General features: G+C 37.6%; 1 protein-coding gene across 1 annotated transcript in view; it reads right to left on the bottom strand.

Annotated features, from left to right (window-relative positions):
* CTNND2 (catenin delta 2) overlaps window positions 1-12,266 on the bottom strand; it is a 607,095-nt gene that overhangs the window by 23,910 nt on the left and 570,919 nt on the right. The window lies entirely within an intron of this gene.

The raw sequence follows: 12,266 nt of genomic DNA, 5'->3' as shown, positions 1-12,266 counted from the left end.
TTTTTTAACAGTGCAACTCCAGTAGGTTTCAGGAAATCAGTGAGGCATCACTTTGCCTATCCATAATTAATTATTGATTTCCTGTTGGGTGAGTTGGGAGGATGACAACACCTAATCTGATGAATAAAACAGCTGTTAGAAAGGGGAACTGCACGTGAGGCAAAGCATGAAGGACAAGTCTTCAGATACAGCAGAGTTCATCATTCATTTTACTGAGGTTATATGCAGCGAAATAATAAACCTTTCAAAACACAGCAATAAAAAGAAATAAATTCATTTTTCAAAGTATCACTTTGCCTCTCATACAGAAATGAAATTATTTGAATCTATCTTACAGGAAATGATGGCAGTATCTGCCCCTTCAGCTATGACTTCTGTTCTCTTCCCATTTCCCATGCATAAAGTATGTAAATTACAATTTAAATGATAAAAATCTCAAAGAACTATTTTTGCTTCCATCTTGTAAATACAGAGAAAACTTATGTCTCAGAAAGCATTTACAATAATTTTTGACTTGTATTGTCATTTGTATCCCCGTAATGCAATTTAATCTCTCTTAACATGTCCATGCCCCAGAAATGCAATCTCTGGTTCTTTCCAGAGTCAAAATTTCAGGGACAATTAGTGTTTTATGCATAGGGATAATTTCTTAAGCCCACTGTTTTTATAAAGACTATAAACCAATCAACAACCCTTACTCTTACTTATGTACCAAGTCATAAATCAAACAAATACAGCTCTTCTGCTATATCTGCTAATCCACAATAAAATCACTATCAGAATCAAACTTCCACAGTTGTTTCTGATGAAAATGGTAGGCTTATGGACAATGGCTGTGACGAAATAGCAACAGGATTCTGTGCCTCCTATAAGGCAGCACTGTAGCTGAATACTGGGGATTGCTTCATTCAAATGTGGAACTGTCTGACAAACAAGGAATCAGTGTCTCTGCAGAAAAATCCCTATATAATGCCCTGCTGTCTCTGATTTCCACTCAGAAGTTCTTGCAAAATAAAAATTAAATTAGAGTTAGACATCTGAGTGATTGTTACTAAGCTGCATGAGTTTTAGGGGTGTTTACCTTGAACATGTAGTTAATCAGTATGCACAGACATTAAGAAAGAGAAATGCATCTTATTTTTTACTGAAATACCACTAGGAGTTTTTATTTCAGTACATGAGAATTTTAGTATTGTTAACCCAAAAAGCAATACACTTTTAGTGCCCTAATTGCACCAAAGCCTATAACCCTTACTCTGGGGGAACCACAGCTTTCTCAGTAAAAATAAAAGTAATAAAATGAATTAAGAAACTGTCAATGACACTTTTCATTTTCTCCTTCTTTCAGGAAGCATCTATAGCTCTTCTAGCAAGATGAACTATATAATCTTAGAAATGAAATAAAACAACTCAGAACAAAGCATGTGTACTACAAGAGACTTTTCAAAATACATATTTAGGCCACTTTGGTAGTCTGTTGTTTTAGGGTGCAGTTTTAGGGTGATGAGACAAAACAAATACAGAGGACTTCCAGCAATTCTGTCACTGCCTATTTTTAGATCAGATAGAACATCAAAGAACTGAGAACTTGCCATTGACGTACCAGCTTAATATTTCAACAAAATCTGACTATATTTGCATGAACTAGCCATATTAAACAAACATTTTTATTTCCTCACAGGACCCCGAAGAGCTAAGATTATGATAGCTGTATTAGGATTATGTTGCTACACTTATGCATGGTAGTTATATTTCTCAAATGAATTTTTGAGAAAAGGATTGATGTGAATAAAAACAGTTTGCCCTAGCATACATTGTTACAAGACAATTTGTTTCTATCTGAAGAACTTTTGGATTTCTTTCCGTATTAAGTTACACTTTGTCTGCTAGCAACTGATGCTATTTATGTACATATTTTACAATTTTCATACATTACTTAAGAAGAGCAGCAATGTTCCCAGTTCAGAAAGATATGCTGATAATTTTTTGGGATATATACTGTATTCAAGAACTAAAACGTAGGCTTATACTGAAGGACTGTGCTTTGAGAGGAAAAATTCTGTAGATGTGTGTGAGAATCCTTCTTTGTTTTTCGGCTCAAAACTTGCTTCCTGAGGTATTTCTTGTGATAAAACTCTGATTGATTTGTTGAGGAGGCAAGTGATGGGTGCTACCGTGTGACAATTGACATCACTTTGGGAACATTTGAAAGCCCCTTCCTCCAGAGCTGCTTGCCTCTGGAAGAGAGTGCTCAGGAGTGTTTACTGGCGGAAGATCTGGCCTGTGACTAAATAGCTCCAGCTTGGTATGGGAAAATTGGGGAATGATCCCATCGTGTCCTGTGAAAAACAGGATGCAGATGGCCATCCCTGCTCCTTATCCTGCATCTTATCTGCTGGCAAGGCCCGGAAGATAGGAACAAAGGAGTTTCTGCTGAGATCCCAGAGCCAGAAGCTGCCACTCCAAGGAGAGCTGACTCAACCACGTTGGATTTGAGCTGTCACTCCAAAATAGCTGACTTAACCATTTTGAAAGCATTGAAAAGGAGCCATCATGGCTATAGTCACCGTTGCCGTTTTTGTCGTCAAAGAACAACAATGCCCGATGACCCATCACTACTGAAGATCAATGACTGAACTATGAACCACGCTGGATCCATGGTGGTGACTATCTCCTTATTGCTTCCTATCAAGAGTCCTTGCTTCTTCTTTCCTATCTTTTCTATCGCTCTCCTTCCCTTCCCCATTACCCTAACTCATAATAGTGTCCGTCCTCCCTTTTCCCATTTCCCTGATTAGGATTTATAATAAACTGGGCGGACCAACATTTGAACCGTTGTTTCTTAATCTCAAGCTGGGTATACAGATATTAAAAGAACCTCATCTCCCTCCTATAAATCGGAGCGAGACAATGTGACCTTCCGTTTATGCATACCCCTTCAGAGGATGTTTCAGAAACTTCAGTAAGATATAATTCCCTTCAGAAGGAAGGCTCTAAGTTAAAGGGCTGCATTTTAAATTTTCTTTACTTCAGAGAAGTTCAAAAGGTGGAGTACTTTAAAGACAGACTTAATGCAACTCTGAGGTTAAATTTCTGTCTTCTAAATCTACACTTTGTCACCTAAAAATGGAGTGGAGTTTTCAACTGAAACACAAAAGCTTACTGCCAATGCAGTAGATGCTTTGGCATTGCATGTGTATTAGTCATCCCAGAGAAGAATTTGGGCAAACTATGATCAGCATCTCTTGAGACAAGCAGGTTTTGGATAAGAATGGTGTCACCTTCCGAAAAACTCAAGCTGATAATTTAGAAGAATCGATCCTGAGTTCTTGCTGAAATACTGCTTATTATGGAGCTGAATGTTAAAGGAAAGTACCATCGTGCTTTCAAGGCCCTCAGGGGAAAAGCCACAGTCAGTCATAGCTGCATATATTTTCTAAGCTCACAGCTCAAACCATGAAGGTTTATTCCTTTATCCCAATCTCTGTTTCTTCAGACGCCATGCTTAAAGGCAGCAGCATCTCCTAGTTCTATGCTGTGCTGTGAGTTCATTTCACATTCATGTAGACATACAGATATATGCATGTACAGATAATTACCAGCATGGATGGAGATATGTCATCACACTGGTATATGTGTATTTTTAAGGAGTGTGGGATGATTACTTTGGGTTTAATGGAGCTCAGCCATCACATTTGATTTTTCTAGATTTTATTCAGTGAAAGAGCATCCATCAAAATAGTGTAGGGACGTGCTTCAGCTACAGAGGATATTTTTATTGAAAGTACTATCATCAGTATGGAATCTTCAATTCAGTGTAAACTGTATCTTACAGCTAACATTTAAAATACAGTAGAAAAAACAAAATTCTTATTACAAAGAATCATAAATACTGAAATAACTAAAACAACTGAATAACTGTTTTGCCTTGTTTAGCTAAGCTCCATTTATCTGCAGAATTCCCTCTTCAGAGTCAGTGATTTTGCCTGAAATAGCTACATTTCAATTGTACAAACAGTATATTACTTAAGCAGAAAGCTGGCAACAAAAAAACACAAGTCTTAAAAATTACTTGGCAGTTCAGAATGATTCTTAAAAAATCAATCCTTGGGAAGACATACGTCATCAAAAGAAAGGTAAGTGAAACAATAAGTTTATACTATGCAGTGATGGAGCCTTGTGGTAACTGAGCTGTAAAAAATCATACAAAGTTAAGAAAAACAAAATTCCAGACTAACACATCACTCCTCATTGATGTGTCTTCTATCTCTAAGAAAAGTTGAGAAAAGATTAACAGATAATTCTTTGGCCTGCAGCTAATACTTGTTATTGTCTGTGGAATATAAAATATGTCTTCACTTTAATTAAAAAATATATATTTGCATATGTGTTGGGAAAAGTAAACCTGCCTTGTATAAACATTAGAAACTAATGTATGGCATCAAGTGTAGAATTATTAATAATACAAATCACAAAAATCAAGAATACCAATTTTTCTATGATACTGAAACCAGTGACGATTTCATGCTTGAGTATTTAACTGGACTATCATGTGAAAAAAAGTTCCAGTTAAAATGCTCATTTAAAAGTGAGTAATGTCTTTTTAGACACGAAAGACTGATAAAGAAAAAATAGAAAGCATGTATTTGAAGACTATAATTTCTTTTGCTATATTGTTTACAGAATCTATATCTTGCAGTATTACTCAGATGATGCTTTTAAAAAGCTTGAATAGTTTAGGCCCACATAAAATTTCCAAATTTCCCTTATTTAATATCAATTTAGGAATTTGCTTAATTCCTGTTGAACAAAATAAGGGAATGTCACACATCAAGATTAAATGCTTCACAATTCAAAAAAATCATATTCCTGTTACGCAGAGATTAAAAAGATTTACTCTAACCTTGAAAGATATTTATGGCTGAGGTATTAAAATGAGATCTCCTCTGATGTTTTCCTCTTCTAGGCAAATTCAGTATAGAAAAAGCAAATTGAAAGAAATAGCTTAACTGCTGTGTTCTGCGTTACTGGCAAGAACACGTAAAATTATATTTTCCCCACATATATTATTGTAAGAAATACATGTATGTGAAGGTTTCTACATGGATTTATTTGGATGTCACACGTAGATAGAAGATGTTATTTTGTTCTTGCAGTAATGCCACACAGTCACACTTTATCATTAAAAACATATTGGAAGAAAAAGAAAAGACTATACGTGGTTAGGGAAAAGGAATTTTAGTACCTAAATTAAATAGTGCCTTTAATAAAAAATATACAGTTGTGCTAATTCTCATTAACTGGACTTAAGGTTGATGGAAATCTCCTTTGCTCTTTATTAACAAAGATTTTGGAAATTGTAATATTGAGAATTTCATTGACTACTGGACACACTGATTTTCCTGTGATGTCCTAGCTCCCCTAGGATCCTCAAACTGAAATACCAAGCTATTGCTTTTCTCCTAAAGATGTCACAGAAAAGAAAGCAAAGTGCTTAATAAATTTAATCTGCTACTGCAACACAGTGCTTATCAATATCTGTCATTCTGTTTGAAAGGGTCTGACAATCAAAAAAATGAGTTACAGAAATAATGAAGACTGAAAGGGATCTGGATGGACCTCACTTATCCCTCTCTGGTATACGCTGCCCTGAGAGAGCAAAGCTCTGTGTATCTTACACTGCAGAAATGAATGGGACTGCTCCTTAAGTGAAGTGAGCAGCTTTCAATCTAGGAACTATAGAGTTTACTAAAATAAAATGTATAATTTTAAAATATATCCTCTAGTAAGATTTTCCTACTTTTCATTCAAACATCTTCCATAGAACTCTTCTGGGTACAAACTTCAGTATGCATTAAACATAACAATTCAACACTGATCAGCTGACAGCCAGAATACCTGGGATGGGGAATAGATTCTGGTTTCTTGGCTCTGGGAGAGAGTATGCTGAGCGTGCCATGACCCAGAGTGGTGGGTTGGTGAAAATCCTCTGTCCTCAGCCACAATGAAGCTTGGGGCCGCCCACTGCCATAAATCAATCAATCAGTCAATCATTTATTAATCAGGTATTGCATTTTCAAAATTAATATAAAAATGGGCTCTAGACAATGCCTTCTCTGTAAAGACAATTCAGGTTTATATTACAGTGAGTGGAGGGGCTACCTTACATTAATCCACCCTTGCTCTGAAAGGGTGACATACATACATCCAGAAAAAGCCTCCACCATTATATAGTAATACATTTAGTCCCACTGAAAGATCAGTACATTATCAGTTTGAGCACATGTATAGTCCTTCAAGTTAAGCCACATTTTGACAAACTTCAATGTTCTGGATTTGGAATTTAGATCTTGATATAGGGTTTAAGTTCTGCATAGGCCTTTTCATCAGATAAATTTAAACTAAAAACAGCATCTTTTCAGAGTATGGTGATAACGTCACCAGAAGAAAATCCAAAAGATGTGTTCCAAGTCTACATGTTAACGTGATGCAATTAATAGCTCTGAAGACTGAGTAGGTGTATTTTACTGAAGAAAGACTTTAGATTTTTAAAGCACCTTGACTAAAGCTTTGAAGTCTATTGCTGGCAATTTTCATGGAACATTTAGCAATAAAGGACCTTCTCACAGATTCATCAGTTTATTATTCTGAAAGTCACATGAAAAGAGTATCCTCTCCTAGATCTAGACCCACTTCACAGCTTGTAAGGCTTCAGACAATTTTAAATATCGTTTCCAGCCAACAAACAGACAAAGCCATTTCAGAGTGACTACTCTGACTTCATTAAATGCCTCTCAAAATACTTTTCCTAGTGTAAATGGCATGGTACACACTGAAGGACCATCACCTTTGTCAGCCTCCCTAGTTTGAAGTAATTGGCTACATTTTTTTTCATGCAGTAGTTGAAGAGGACAGATATTTCTATTATTCCATGCAGAACAGAAACCTATGACAATAAATGGAAAAGAAAAATAATTCCTACAAATTCTTTATGATCTCTACTTATATCCTGGAAGACAGAGTAACTGTAAACGTAATGAGAATGTAAAGAGACATTTTGTTGCAGTCTAAGTGGATATGCAAAGCAAAACAATTAATAGAAAACATTCTTCCTGACAGTTCCTTTAGCTCTTTCATGTTACAAGCATTTAAGCTAACTGTAGCTTGTTTTAGGCTAATAATTTTTCTTTCATGTTAAATTCATTTAGTTTCCCTTTTTGCACAACCCTTTTGCTCAAATTTCCTCATGTAATTTAACAAGTGTTTGAGAACAGCTGGTTATTTCTTGAATATTGAGATAGATAGTCTACCATCTGCAGCTAACTGAAATCTGCTCTCCTACAGTCATATTCACATCTGGTTTTCCCAGGTGCCTTCACATCTTCAGCCAGCGATCACACTAGAGTCTACTGTGGGGTCTTGTGTTCCCCTCTTGGAAATAGGTGCCTTTGGAAGGAGCACTACAATAGTTCCTTGGATTTTGCGTGGGTGCCTAAACCATAAATAGGGCAGGATCTCTCTCTGGAGACTGTAAATTGCACTTAGCCCTCTCACTGATAGTACAGGTTGCCCAGATAGTTCAAGAAGAAGGGTGGACCACAACTCCCAAGCACAAGGACAAGCTAGGCAGCTCCCCTACTCGTTTATGTAAGTGCTGAGTCACTGGTATGCCCTCTGCCTATGGATTACATAACCATTAACAACTTTCAAAAATCAGATTTTAAGTGTTAAGGAAGGGACTCCTGAGGACAGAAGCAGATAAAATAAGTGACCTTTTATGGAAACGTAAGTCTTATTTATACTGCCTTTTTGATTAAACACAGCATAGCGTAAACTCTTTTACAAGAAACATTTATATCCCTAACTTAAGTTGGTTTACCAGATTTCCCATGCCTTCTATCTCACCCATTTGTGGGCTTTTTTTTTTTTTTTTTACATTTTTCAGGATAAAAAAACTAGATAGGACCTTAAATTTTTATTGTCTCAAAACAGAATACTCTATGCACTCTCAGCCAAATACACGAACACACCAAGACAAGGCACATTGTTTGATTTGTTCAATAAAGTTATCTGAGTCACTGTGGTTGCGGCAGCAGATTTTGGCTTTCATTGACCCAGAGAAATGGGCAATGCTGGACAGACACAGAGTGGCACAATGAAATCAGACTATTCTTTTAAGCAGCACAGCTGAAGTTGGCACCCTGAGATCTGTCTATTTTGGCTATTTTGTATGCAACAGGGAGTTCTTAAGGCTTCCTTAGAGGCTGCATAATTTAGGTTTAACTACACAGGCATATTAATGTTGCCCTGGTTGAAGCTGTAGGGCATGCTCACAAATGATGGGATGGGGCTTGCACTGCTTACCCTACCTATGGCAATCCTGTTCATGGCAGCAGTGAGGGAACAAGATTTTGACTCTTGCAATTCCCTGCACTTCACAGACAGGAATCTATTAGGGATTGCCGCAAGAAGGAAATCGGTGCCTATGCACTTCTTGGCTTTCTTCACAGGTTTGGCAAATCATTAAGTGACTTGCTACAAGAACCCCCGCCTCTGGATAAACTTTCAGTCAGTGCAGATTATGTTCTGCCAACTGTGAAGTGATTCCTGTAATGTTGAGCAAACGTAGAAGAGTGCGTGACGTTTTCATGTTTTTATTGACGTAATCGTATAATTGGGCTAAATCTATTGACTACCACTGTATTAAACTTAAATAAGTATTGTCCTTTCCCCACTACTACAAGGATAAAACGTCCATTCTTTCTACTTCTCCTTATTTTATCTACTTTAAACACGCAGCTATAAAACATACCATCATTCAAATTGTTTGATTACACTATTTCTTGAACAGTAAGGTAAGTGCTGTTGATTTTCCCTAAATATGATGTGATACTCGTAATTTGCCTGTATTACAATATAAAACTGTGTCTCCATATGCCACCAATTCTTTGAAAATAATTGTACAGATACTTTAATATATAGAAAGAAATTGCAAATGATTATGCAATGGGATTTACCTGCCCTTCAAAAAAGCTGTGAAAATGCAAGATACTGTCAAGTGCTGATTGTATTATACTGTCAGCTGTATAGTCACTCAATTTTACTAGAATAAATATCTTAATTGGACAAAGATTATACTGGGCAATTTTATTGCATAACTAGCTGACTATTATAATAATGCAAACATTTGCTTCTTTCCAATTATAAAAACATTATCTTTCCAACAGTCCTGAAATATAGGCATCCAGCACAACAGCCTATTACAGGCAAGTTTAATAAATATTGTGACTTCGTTAAGGTTAGTGCATGTCCTTTTTTTTTAAAGAAAAGAGAATTTTAAGAAAACTATCCAAACATTTGGAGCACAAGAAACTGCACTGATATGATGCTTGGCAGCATATATAATGAAACATGAATATATAAGTATAGACATAGGTCACTTTGAAAGTAATGCCTCCTACTTATTTCCATAGAAAATACAGCTGATACAAAGAGCACAATAATTTGAAAGAGCAAATTCTCTGCTGAAAAGTGCTGTTTTCCAACATAGCCAATACAATTAGCTATGCACTTTCAGCAGTGATGAACAAGAGCATGCATGCCACGCTTGTAAAAATCCGTGCAAGTGGAGGTGACCCACTGTTTCACAGCTACTATAATGGTGTCGTTGCTAAGGAAATGCAGTCCATCTTTCATTGCCTCAAACAGATGGAAGTCAGAAAGTGCTGAATCTGGACTGTACAGTGATAGAATGGTCCAGCCAAGAGTGGCAATGTGCTCCATGTTTTTCACACTGGTATGAGGTCTGGCGTTATTTTGTTGCAAGAGAAAAACTGTCTTCTCTGGTCTGACTCTGGAATTTGGAGCCTTCAGCTTAGCCAGCATTGTGGTGTAACAGTCAGAGTTGATGGTTTTGTGTGGGTTCTGGGAAATCCAGAAGAATCACCCCTTTTCTACTGCAAAAGAGAATGCACATCGCTTTACCTGCTGAGAGCTGTGTCTCAAACTTTTTCTTCAATGGGGAATTCACATGTTGTTATCCACACACTGCCATAGTGGTGACACCACATCTTATCACTGTGAATGATGTGATCTGAGAATCTGTCACCTTCAGCCTTGTATTGGTTCAAGAGGTTCTGCCAAACTTGCATACAGTGTTTTTTTCTGTGAGCAATCTGGGGATCCACCTGGTGCAAAATCTGTGATATTCCAACGATGCCACAATCATTTCCAACACACTGAAGCTGATATTCATCTCTATACAGGGTTCCCTGGTCACAATCTGCAGATTTGCACTGATGAGCAGATAAAAATGCTCTTCATTTTGTGCTGTGTCAGCTATGGATGGTTGCCTGGAACATGGCTTGTCTTTCACATTGCTATCACCGCTGCTGAAACGAATCACCCACCCCTCGCTGTGCTCACATGCACTGTTTGGGCTCCATTAATGTTCAGCAAGCATTGATGAATGTCAGTGGGTACAATTTTTTCATATGCACTTCCATGTTAGATGCCATCTTGTCAGATCGCCCCTCTGCTGCCATCTGTCACACGGCAACAAAATGGAATGGAATATTGGTGGGAAGGTTCATCCGCTACCATACCAGCTGTTGCCATACCACCAACATCCACCAGCATACTTAAATAGGAGGCATTACTTTCAGAGCAGCCCTTCTAGCAGAGAATGAACTTCACTTCAAGATTTAGCGAAGTCTGTAGGAATTAGCCAATACTGTGATTTTTAAACCTCTTCCTGAGAATACAGACAATCAGACTCTCCAAGAATATTCCGGAAGCTACCTCAAAGTATAGCCTGCCCTATTTTCCATACCACAAGCATGCATTTGTGGCCTCAGAAAATGTTCTTCTAAGCATGCAAGGTGCTTAGTATCCAAGCATGCCTAGTATTTAAGTACATTACTGGGCACATTCACATTGGCAGCCAACAGAATGTCCTTTAGGCAGCAATATATTTAAAAGCCACACAGCATATAGATTACCTTGTGCATGGAGCAACCTCAGGAACCACTTATCCATCACAGCATACATATAAAGCTAGAAGGCTGAAAATGAGCTAGTCATGGTATGAAACTTGAACAGATTATGGTGTAATAAAGTTTAGCCTCTACAGTGCAGCCGCCCACATGCTTGAAAGTCAGGCTATGGAGACCTCAAGCCTGCTCCTGCCTTGCCTCAAGAAAAGTCTACTTTAGCTCGTGTTTGCTTCCATTTCATAATGGGACAACTGAGTATCAGACATTACTCAGAATGCCTTTACATACTGTACCCCTATGATTCCAAAGGGTGATTGAAACTAATGGAAGTGAACAATGGGAGAAACTCAATAATTGCCTTCCTTGCTCCTCAGGGAGATGCAAAGCAGAGCTGAGGCATGCAGAAGAACAGCATTTCAAGCAGAAGATCAGCTTCAGAGAGTTTGAGATTTAGAGCATAAATTCCACATAACTAAGTTCACTCCTTGTGCCAAACACACACAGCATGGACTACACCACTGTGAACTTTCCCTCTCTTACATCCCAGCCTTAACCAGGACCTGAACTTTTCTGCCAGATGAAGTTCTTAGCCTTCTTTGTTGAGACCACAAATAGCAACTATATAAACTGTGAAATTCCACATAGTAAGCAGACCCTTGAAAACTAAGCCTGCAGAATGATGATTACACAAGCAGTGTAGTTATAGTGTATAACCATGGTGTAATTCAGTCTGGAAATATTCCACAATAAATACTTGGATACATTGTCATTTACTAAGTAGACACTTATTTTTAAAAACTACAGGAAATTTATTTCACAGGATCACATTACCAGCACTGCAATTCATTTTTAAGAGGTTAGCAGGCCTCAAGGGAATCATATGGTACCCTCTACAGACTGTCTAAAAACCAAGTTTGATGCTACTGTCTGCCAGCTGACTGGAAGCGAAGCTATCAAGTTTCAGCTCAGCTTCACAAGTAACTGGTCCCTAAGGCTCACATCTTCAGATACTCTTGTTGGCAATCTCATGAGGAAATTTGGGAGCTGAAGGGATGAAAATCTGGTAACCTCCTCTGGACAGTATGAGGAGGTATAAGAAAGAAAGAAAGAAAGAAACAGTAGGAGAGCTTGCATAGGTTTGTTCTGTGTACAGAAGACTTCACTCTCCAGGGCTGCCAGATCAAGCACTCTCTGAATGAATTCTTTAGAAAATCAAATTCATAACCCATTTTTATCATGATGCTTCTTTTTTTTCTCCTTTCTTTTTTCTTT

The sequence above is a fragment of the Meleagris gallopavo genome, chromosome 3 (assembly GCF_000146605.3).
Source record: "Meleagris gallopavo isolate NT-WF06-2002-E0010 breed Aviagen turkey brand Nicholas breeding stock chromosome 3, Turkey_5.1, whole genome shotgun sequence".
NCBI classification, from domain to species: Eukaryota; Metazoa; Chordata; class Aves; order Galliformes; family Phasianidae; genus Meleagris; species Meleagris gallopavo.
The sequence above is the reverse complement of the archived record's forward strand: the minus strand, read 5'-3'. Positions and strand labels throughout refer to the sequence as shown.